This window comes from Siphateles boraxobius, unplaced genomic scaffold (assembly GCF_051911475.1).
Source record: "Siphateles boraxobius isolate OS27281-9 unplaced genomic scaffold, OSU_SipBor_1 41, whole genome shotgun sequence".
Classification (NCBI taxonomy): domain Eukaryota; kingdom Metazoa; phylum Chordata; class Actinopteri; order Cypriniformes; family Leuciscidae; genus Siphateles; species Siphateles boraxobius.
In genome coordinates, this window is record NW_027509042.1 from 15,111,510 (window position 1) to 15,122,104 (window position 10,595).

Sequence of the window (10,595 nt, forward strand, 5' to 3'; positions counted from 1 at the left end):
CTAAAGTGATATCATTTTGGTGGAGAAGACAACTGTCCCATGTCTGTCCTGTTGTTATGATCTGCTCAGAGACAAGAAGTTTGAGGATCCAAATGCAGTTTATTAAAGTTAATCCAAATCGTAATCAGAATCCAGGCAAAGGTCATACACAGGCAGGCAATCCAAACAAACAGACAAATCCAGAGGGTGAGGCAGGAATGGGAAAACCAGGACACAGGCAGAGATCAAAAACCAGGAACAAAGAAAACAAAGGAAACGCTCAGAAATGCAGTGGGATAACGTACAAGACTTTGCAGGGAATGATGAGGTGAACCAGTCTTATATGGGGTGAACTAAACAATATAATGAGACACAGTTGAATGTGATAATCAGAGATGAGTCCAGGCAGTGAATTATGGGAAATGTAGTTGTGAGTGAACAATGATAGTCTGATGTGGAGTGCCCTCAGCTGGCTCTCAAGGGCACTCCAGCTGATAACCGTTACATAGCTCCCCCTCAAAGGAGCAGCTTCCAGATGCTCCTAAAATTCTCCAGGAGGGAGGTGGAGCGGAGGCGGACCCGGGGGTGGGATGGAGGGCCAGGCCCGTGGAGGGGAAAAGGACCTGGAGACCGTGGCAGGACGGAAGGCCAGGGTGGAGCAGGATGTGCAGGCGACCAGGGTGGAGCAAACGACCCATCGGGAAGCCAGGGCGAAGCAGACGACCCATCGGGCGGCCAGGGCGAAGCAGACGACCCATCGTGCGGACACCGGCTCAGGAACAGACACCGGCTCAGGAACAGACATCGGCTCAGGAACAGACGGCACTGGCACCGGCTCAGGAACAGACGGCACTGGCTCCGGCTCAGGAACAGACGGCACAGGCTCCGGCTCAGGAACAGACGGCACTGGCTCCGGCTCAGGAACAGCAGGCACTGGCTCCGGCTCAGGAACAGCAGGCACTGGCTCCGGCTCAGGAACAGCAGGCACTGGCTCCGGCTCAGGAACAGCAGGCACTAGAACAGTAACGGCCACAAGGACAGACACAAACACAGGAACAAACATTGGCTCATGAGCAGATACCGGCTCAGGAACAGATACCGGCTCCGCTGAGCGCTCAGGCGTGACTTGAACAGTCTCTGGGTCAGCAGGCGTGACTTGAACAGTCTCTGGGTCAGCAGGCGTGACTTGAACAGTCTCTGGGTCGGCAGACGTGACTTGAACAGTCTCTGGGTCGGCAGACGTGACGTGAACAGTCTCTGGGTCGTCAAACGTGACGTGAACAGTCTCTGGGTTGGCAGACGTGACGTGAACAGTCTCTGGGTTGGCAGTCGTGACGTGAACAGTCTCTGGGTCGGCAGACGTGACGTGAACAGTCTCTGGGTCGGCAGTCATGACGTGAACAGTCTCTGGGTCGGCAGTCGTGACTTGAACAGTCTCTGGGTCGGCAGACGTGACGTGAACAGTCTCTGGGTCGGCAGTCGTGACGTGAACAGTCTCTGGGTCGGCAGACGTGACGTGAACAGTCTCTGGGTCGGCAGTCGTGACGTGAACAGTCTCTGGGTCGGCAGACGTGACGTGAACAGTCTCTGGGTCGGCACACGTGACGTGAACGGTCTCTGGGTCGGCAGACGTGACGTGAACAGTCTCTGGGACGGCAGACGTGACGTGAACAGTCTCTGGGTCAGCAGGCGTGACTTGAACAGTCTCTGGGTCGGCAGACGTGACGTGAACAGTCTCTGGGTCGGCACACGTGACGTGAACGGTCTCTGGGTCGGCAAACGTGACTTGAACAGTCTCTGGGTCGGCAGACGTGACGTGAACAGTCTCTGGGTCGGCAGACGTGACGTGAACAGTCTCTGGGTCGGCGTCTGTTCCTGGACGGGGCCAGCGGCGAGGGCTCTTTGCTGGACGGGGCCAGCGGCGAGGGCTCTTTGCTGGAAGGGACCAGCTGTGAAGGCTCTGGGCGCTCTGCTGAGACGTGGCGAGGCTCTGAGCACTCTGAGACGTGGCAAGGCTCTGGCTTGATGTGAAGAACAGAGCTTAACCAAATGGCAATGTCAAGATATTGAGCTAGAGTGTAGTGAGGGTTATTGTCAGGCATGAGGTAGTATTTAGTCTTCCTGTGTTTGCTGTCCTGTGCTCATTCGTTGTATTTGTTACGTTGTGTTTGTGTTTGTGTTTGCGCTTTGCCTTGCCTTGCCTTGCCTTGCCTTGCCTGCCTTGTTCTATGTAGTTTTGGTTTGTTTATTTTATGTTTTATCTTCATTAAACACTTCTTTCGCTCTGCACTGGAATCCACGGAATTATTCCCACACGCACCGTGACAACAACAGCACAAACATCAGTAATGAATTTTTAATGCACTATGCAGTTTTTGTATTAGTTTACATTTACTCACTCTAAAATGTCTGATAAAATTATAGAGATACATAATGTTAGCCGTTCTGTTCTTTTTTCCAAGTTAATATTCAGGATAAATTAAAAACAAAAGCTATGGGTGACCTGGGTTTAAGTCTGAAGTCATGGCTTGTGGTCCTCATGGATTAGAGCAAAAAAAAAAAAAAAACATAAATAAAAAATGAATGAATGAATGACCTAATTAATGACGAATGCCAATGCATGCATATTAATTTAAAAAACAATACTGCATAAGGCAAGGCAAGTTTATTAATATAACACATTTCATACACTATGGCAATTCAAAGTGCTTTACAGAAAGGATTTAAAATAATCACAAAATAAAAGCAAGGGAAATTAAACCAGTTAAAATTAAGAGATATATGATAGTTATAAAATTAATTAAAAGATTAAAAAGATGATACATAACTTCTCATCTGGCAAAACACCCGTGTATCATATTTTTCTCAACTCCCAGTTTTAGTCTGAGATTTTCCCATGGCGATTACTCTGTGTTTGTGGTGTTCTTTCAGCGTGCCTGAGAAATCTATTGGACGTCTCCGTCGATGGACCCGATTTTCAGAATAATACAATTGCTACCCTTTGACAATCCCATAAGTATAGTGTGTGTGTGTGTGTGTGTGTGTGTGTGTGTGTGTGTGTGTGTGTGTGTGTGTGTGTGTGTGTGTGTGTGTGTGTGTGTGTGTGTGTGTGTGTGTGTGTGTGTGCGCATGTTTAAAACTGGCGGAATAATAGTCTTCTAGGGGTCTCTACAAAACTACACTACTGACCATAGGTCCTGTTTCACCTTTGAACTGAATTCAGATCTGAAACCAACAGATCTGATCTGACACGGCATTCTGTAGCCTACTGATTGAGGAAAATGGGTCAGATGTGTTCACCTATCAACCAAATATTTCCAAAATCTTGTACACTCACATCATTTTCAGCTGGGGTCATATCAAGTTGTTGATGTTGAACATAATGGAGTTGCATTTTGGCTCCCTCTGTGATTTTGCACTTTAAAGCGTATACCAGTGGCAGTCTAAATCATTCAATTACACATTGTCAGAAACGACAAACACAGCTGTAACAGATCTAACAGCAGCAGATCTATAGGAAGCGTCGCTTCTTTCGTTCATCCCCTCCAATGTGCTCTCCAAATTCAGTCTGGGTAGTGACCCCTCACTGACCTCCGCTGCCTCTCTCCATGCCATGTTATGCATTGATCTGAATAGCACCGAAAGAGCTAGCAGAGAGCGGGACCCATGGTGAGATGCCCTGCTGTGTGCGGAACATGGATTTCCACTGTAAACCACACCCTTGGTCGACATGCATGAGAGGCTAGACTGATGTTTATTGTTCTTAGATAAGGTTTTATATATTAACAATTTAAATGACAATGCTAACCATGTAGGCAATACCGTAAATGAACAGCTGGAGTCATAGAGAGTTATGAGTTCAATTCAGGGTTTATGTGCAAATATAAAATGTCTTGGTAAAAAAAATGGTAACCTAAAAAAATTTGCTTCATGTAGTAAAATCTAAATTGATTGATTTTATTCCAATAAAAATGCTATTTAACATTACTGCATCAACTTAAAGGATTAGTTAATTGTAGTTTAACTACAATTGTTCGGATTAAGCTGATCTGCAACACGCCGGGAACTACGTCATCACGTTGAAAGGTCACCGTGCGAAGGAGGATAGTTCAAATTGTATTGTATGTTGAATGACATATTTATGTCTTTGTGTCATATTATTGTTTAAAATGGTCCTTACGTGTGCGTATCCTGTGTAATTAAATCTTTTAAAACCTAAACGTTTTTTTTTCGAGCGTGACCTTTCAACGTGATGACGTAGTTCCCGGTGCGTTGCAGATCAGCACAATTCGATATATATATATATATATATATATATATATATATATTTTTTTTTTTTTTTTTTTTTTTTAAATAACCTATCGTTTTGCTAGATAAGATTCTCTTACTCAGCTGCGATCGTGCACAGCCGTTTCAAGCATAGACATCATATAGATAGACGCCCTATCGACCGCTACTGCCTATTGGCGCGGACGAGCCGTGGGGCTGTCATCTTAAACCGGTCACCCGCTCCGCTCAGTGTAATCTGTTTGGCAGGTGCAATGAGCTGCCAGCGCATTTAATTAATCATATCTCACTGAATACCGAACTGATTTTCACGCGGGCTTTTTTGCTGCAAAGGTCATACACGTAGCTACGATACACATTGAATATTTTACTCACAAAATACAAACAATAGTACGGTAATGTTAAATGTTAAATCTTACTTCTGAAAAGTAATCCCCGAGTGATGGTCCGCCGATTTGAGCAGGAATATGCTGCACAGTGCTCTGGCATCTACTGCTGCTATGCAACGCAAATAGGAGTATGACCGGTTTAAGATGGCGGCACAGCGCCACAGCGGCCAATAGGGCATCTATGATGTCTATGGTTTCAAGCACTTCAAAGATCTTTGAAACTGCATTGATGTGGACTTCAAAACGCTGGTTGCCATTGAAGTCCATTATTCAAAGAAAAATCGAGAATTTTTTTCCAAAAAAAAACGTATTTTCTCTTCCACTGAGGAAAGCAAGACATGGATATCTTGGATGGCATTGGGGTGAGTAAATTGTTAGGAAATTTTCATTTTGAGGTGAACTAATCCTTTAAGTATATTAGGTTACACAAAACTAACACTTTAGGGTAAGATCAGATAGAAATAGCTCTGTAACACAACAATTGGAGGTTACCACTTTTTATAGTGAACAGAAAGACCAATAAAAAGTTTTGGGTCGGTACATTTTTTTAATGCTTTAGAAAAAAAAGTTACCTATGCTCATCAAGTCTGCATTTATTTATTAAAAAATGAGAGGAAAGAAACTATTTAAAATAAATAAATGTAATTTATTCCTGTGACGACAGCTGAATTTTCAGCAACCATTACTCCAGTCTTCAGTGTCACATGATCCTTCAGAAATCATTCTAATTTGCTGCTCAAGAAACATTTATTATCAGTGTTGAAAACAGTTGAGCTGCTTAATATTGAGTGAAAATCAACCAACCCCAGAATTCTTTGATGAACAGAGAATTCAAAAGAACAGCATAAATTTGAAACAGAACATTTTTGTAACAATGTAAAAGTCTTATACTATCACTTTTGGTCAATGTAATCCTTAATGTAAGTTTTATAGAAGTAAAAAAATGTACTGACCCCAAACGTTTGAACGGTAGTGTATATATTTTATTTGCATAAATAACCTTTTCTTTTTTTAATTTTATGTTAAATGTATATAAGGGATTTATAAGTGCTGTTAATTTACTGCTAATCATTTATTTATGTATTTATTTATTTATTTATCAACCAATCATTCTGAATTAACTAGATTTTTTTGTTTACGTAAACAGTGCTTAATTACAATTATTTCATCCAGTCTCTCAATAAATATGAGTATAACAAACATTTTATGAATAATCTCTTAGCCAATCCAAGTTTTTAGCCAAGAAAAGTATTGAAAAGTAGAGTTAGAGAATGCTTGATATGGATGCTCAATGGTAAGGGAGGTTTCCAAGCATGTTGTTTGTGTTAGAGTGAAAGGAAATATGAATTGAGAGTGTAACAGTGGCAGGGTGAAGATGTCTCTGCACACGAGCACTCTTGAGACAAAAGCTGAGGAGCGGATGTGCCCTCTCACCTCTTTTCCCCTTCCTTTGTTTTTTACTCTCTCTCTCTTTCTCTTATACGTACACACTCCACATCCTCCTATTCCAGTTTTCCTATCCTTGACCTTATCTGTTAAAGATCCACTTATCTCCATCACTCTACATCTGGCTGACTAGGTAAAAACACAAAGACATCTTCTTTCCCTCAAACCACTGTGTTTATTATTTCATGGATATGAATGGTTAACTCATCCATGCCAGATGGAAATTTTTACATGATTGTTCCATCAGGCCTGTAGTGAATTTGCATTAGAATTTAACCCGACATCACTTCAAGATGTGTGGGAATAGATGAAGGATTTTCAAGGAGAGGCTTAAAGTCCCCGTGAACCGTAGTTGCAAACGACTTTTCTCCAGTGTTGTGACGTATTTCCAAGTGAAACGGAATATTGAACAGAGGGCAGGGTTTTATTTTAGCACTCCTCCTCTCCATCTCTGCTCATAGCAGACTAACGGTTTGAGGGGAGTGGTAAAGCGTTTTCAACCCAAGCCGTCAAACTGACGTCATTAGAATAGAAATGCCATTCTAGACCGGAAGTAACTTTTCAGATTTTGATTAAAGATTACCACGGCAAAAAATGTTTTTATTAACTTGCACAGATTAATTGTTCACCACAAGACTAGTAATATGCGTCAATAGGGATTTCATGTCGACTTTAAAGCTACAATATGTTTTTTTTTTGTTTGTTTTTTTGCCGCTAGGGGTCGCTAACCTCTTACAATAACAAAGGTGTAGGTTTATGACGCAGTGATAAGCTGAATGATGGGACTTGCTGTCAAGCTGATGGATCTAATAATGTTTATGGATAAGTGAAAACATTCATGTTTTTTAACATTACAGTGTTATGAAGCAGGTCGCCATAGCTAATAAGAGACAGATATCACACGCGAGTCACGCGAGTGGATATAAAGGAATAAGGACATTTAATTCTACCGAACTACCCGCAAGTGCTAGATTACTACTCACACAGGTCAGTTTATTAGATGAATTAAACTTGTGAGGTAACGCAGCGCTGTTTCACTTGATCTAACGTTACACTATCACAAACAACATTTAAATGTGTGTTGAAAGTTAATGTTATTCTATGTGTAAGTTTGTTTGCTATATGAAACTAGCAGTAGCGTTAAGCTAGATCAACATTAGAATAACATACTGATCATATTCTAACATTTCATCATATTGAGCTATATAATATTGATTTGTTTTATGTACATTTGCTCACCTGTCTAATCAAGTATGTGCAAGAGCGGTGTCACTGTCAAGTCGTGACTCGTGAAGCTCTGTCAAGTCCAATTTAGTCGCGGACGTGGAGCTCTCGGCATCTCAAAAACGCAACGCCGATATTGATCCTCATTTTAGTTATTTTTTGTCCCAAAGTCTGCTTGCCATGGTCTATAATGTTTGAACGAAACAAGAACAGCGTGCCGCTAAACGTTATGCACTACGCAGTTGTCCACGTCTGTCGCCATGGTTACGTCATGGCTATAGAGGTAGGAGCGGAAACCGAGGATAGCGCGGATATTGTGTCATTGACAGGCAACATTTTTTCCCGGGACGGCCAATTATTTAAAATTGGAATTTCTCTGAAATAAAAAATCTTTGGAGACTTTTGGGATATTGTAAGTACAAAACTGCAGGAAATATATCACACTGTGGAAGTGATTTTTTTGATATTTTATTATAAAATTCTTACATATTGTACCTTTAATGGTTGATTCTGTAATTTTAGCCCCCGCTTTAACAAGAGGACTTCCGACACTGACCTAAGTGTATAATGGAGTACCAATAGCAGTAAGGGTCCCATGGTGAGCTTCCTCGCGAGGGCTAGATGCCCATGAGACCGGCTCCTGTATCGCCAGCTCACACTCTCACACTTCCACATTCAATGCAGTGCGTGTGGAGTCTTGCCAGCTCCGTTCACAATGGGTGGAAATGGGAATTTAATACACACTTTCTCACATAGCCACACTGCATCTAATAACACTCAAAGCTGTCCTCTCCCTACTCAATAACACTTACAATTAAGTTATTCCTATGTGTGAGATTTCCACTACTGAACTTGCTTAAAGGGATAGTCAACCCGAAAATAAAAGTTCTGCCAAATACACGCCCTCATGTTATTCCAAAACATGTATGACATTCTTTCTTCTGTGGAAGAGATTTTGAAGAATGTCGGTTCCCATTGGCTTCCTTTGTATTTTTTTACCCATACAATGGAAGTCAATGGTAACTGAAATGGTTTGGTTAGCAACATATCTTCATTTAAGTTCCGCAGAAGAAAGAAAAGTCATACAGGTTTGGAATGCCATGAGGGTGAGTAAATGATGATTGAATGTTCATTTTTGGGTGGACTATCCCTTTAAAATAAACTATAGACTTTTATGAAGTTACTGATTATTAGACGTTTGCTAAAGAATGTATCACTGTTTTTGCTCTTACTTGGGGGTGTTTTGACTTGGTATAGTAAGAAACCACCTAGAAACCACACAGAACACCCTAGCAGCGTCCTAGAAACCTCCCAGTACATTCTAGCAGCCAGTATAGTGTTGTGGGGGAGTTTTGCACAGGAAAAACTTCTGAACACAGAAGTTACATAAAGACTTTTGATTCCTTTACATGTGTACTGGCCACCTGTGTGTGCATTGTCTCTTGACCTCAGGGTGGAAAATGAGGCTGGACAAATGCTTTGAGTCTTTGTCTGTCGACAAGAGAAAATAATCAGCATTCATCATCACTTTCATAAGAAAGAGACGGTATAAAGCAATTACTACTGGACTACAAAAGGTGGTTGGGACAATAGGCGGCAGTCTGGGGGGAGTGTGGAGGTTAAATCTAGTCCCTCTAAGAACCTTGTTTTCTTGAGTGTTTCTCTCCACCTTGGCACCACACAACTACAGAAAATGTTGACACAAGAGTCCATTACTTTCCTGTGTGGCTTCCTCATCCAAACACTTCCAATGCTTTATCAGCCAGTATGTATAAACAAACATACATACGCCCAAATACAAAAACACACACATTCTAGCCACGACACAACACTGGGATACAATGAAACTACAAAAGCAACCATACAAATAATATTTTTGCTTTTACTGTATTTATTGTTCTTTGTACTATTAATATGATTACTGATTTTATTCAATTATACCAAAGAAAAAGTGTTCTGTGCATGTAAGTGGCATACATAAATATCTATATTGAATTTATCCATTTTAAACAATGATTATAAAATTTGATGAACAATGTAAAGGTGTCTGGCTTTGGTGATCAAATGGGCAGGACGTGAGTGTGACCTGCTATTTGTGGCTGATAATGTGTACCAAAGGTGACAGTTCACACAAAAGCAAGAAGACCGCCGCCCCAGACAACAATTCTAAAAACAGTAACACATTAGATATGTCTGGTCTAAATCAGCACTAACAAATCAAAAACTGTTTTATTATCTGTGTGCAAAAAAAAAATTTTACTTTTTTTATCTGTCCCTTGCTCATGGAGTGGAAAACAGGAAAGTCAGAACAATGTCAATCCGAGTCAGCTTCAATTGTGTGATGTTATCAAGATACAGACAGAAAACATACGCGCTCATTTCAAAAACCATCCATCCACAAATTACTGAAGTGTGCAAAGACGGTATAAATGGGCCTGTAGACGTGTGGCGGTGGGCTTTTCCTCTGCAATTAAATTCAAAATGACTGAACATTTAGACAAAACATACAGCCAGGGATTGTTTCTTGTTTCCTGGCCATGACTGATGTGAGTAGTTACAAGATGCCTAAAGCAGCGTGGAGCTTATTCATTCAGTAGAAACATATGACCTTGAGTATGACAGTAATCTCTGTTCTTTATGATGGTCTGGTGCCTTGAGTGACAGGAAATATTAACGTAAAGGCCTGCATGGTTTCACAGACAGAGTTTAGATTAAGCCAGGATTAGGCCTTAGTTCAATTAGGAAATTAAAAAGTATTTATAAATGTGTCTTAGAAAAAAATTACTGGTGTATCTTGAGACAAAACGGTGGCACTGATATATTTGAAAATATATCAGTGCAAGTTCATTTCAGTTAAAATAGCTCAAACATGCATTTTATTCTGGGACTTTGTCTGTGAAACCCATGGTAGGCTATGCATCTAGACTGTACCGATCCATCATAAGCTGCCTAAAAAGAACAGCTGACAAAGGAAGATCTGAATTTGTCACTTTATGTAAGATCACCTGACTCCACTAAATCAGTTCCCATGTAATGTTACTTTGGGTGCACTTTAACCAATTTATATAAAAAGGTATCTATGTGCATTTAAAACTCTTGACACTGTGCCATGGTAACAATGTGGGTAATTGCACCTTTCAATAACAACAACAACAACAACAATAAATGCACTTTTAGTTTAGTAATGGTACTATACTAATAACAAGAAATAGATCGAAAATATAAAAATGATATGCTATAAAATAAAATATTTCTCCTGTTTCATATGCA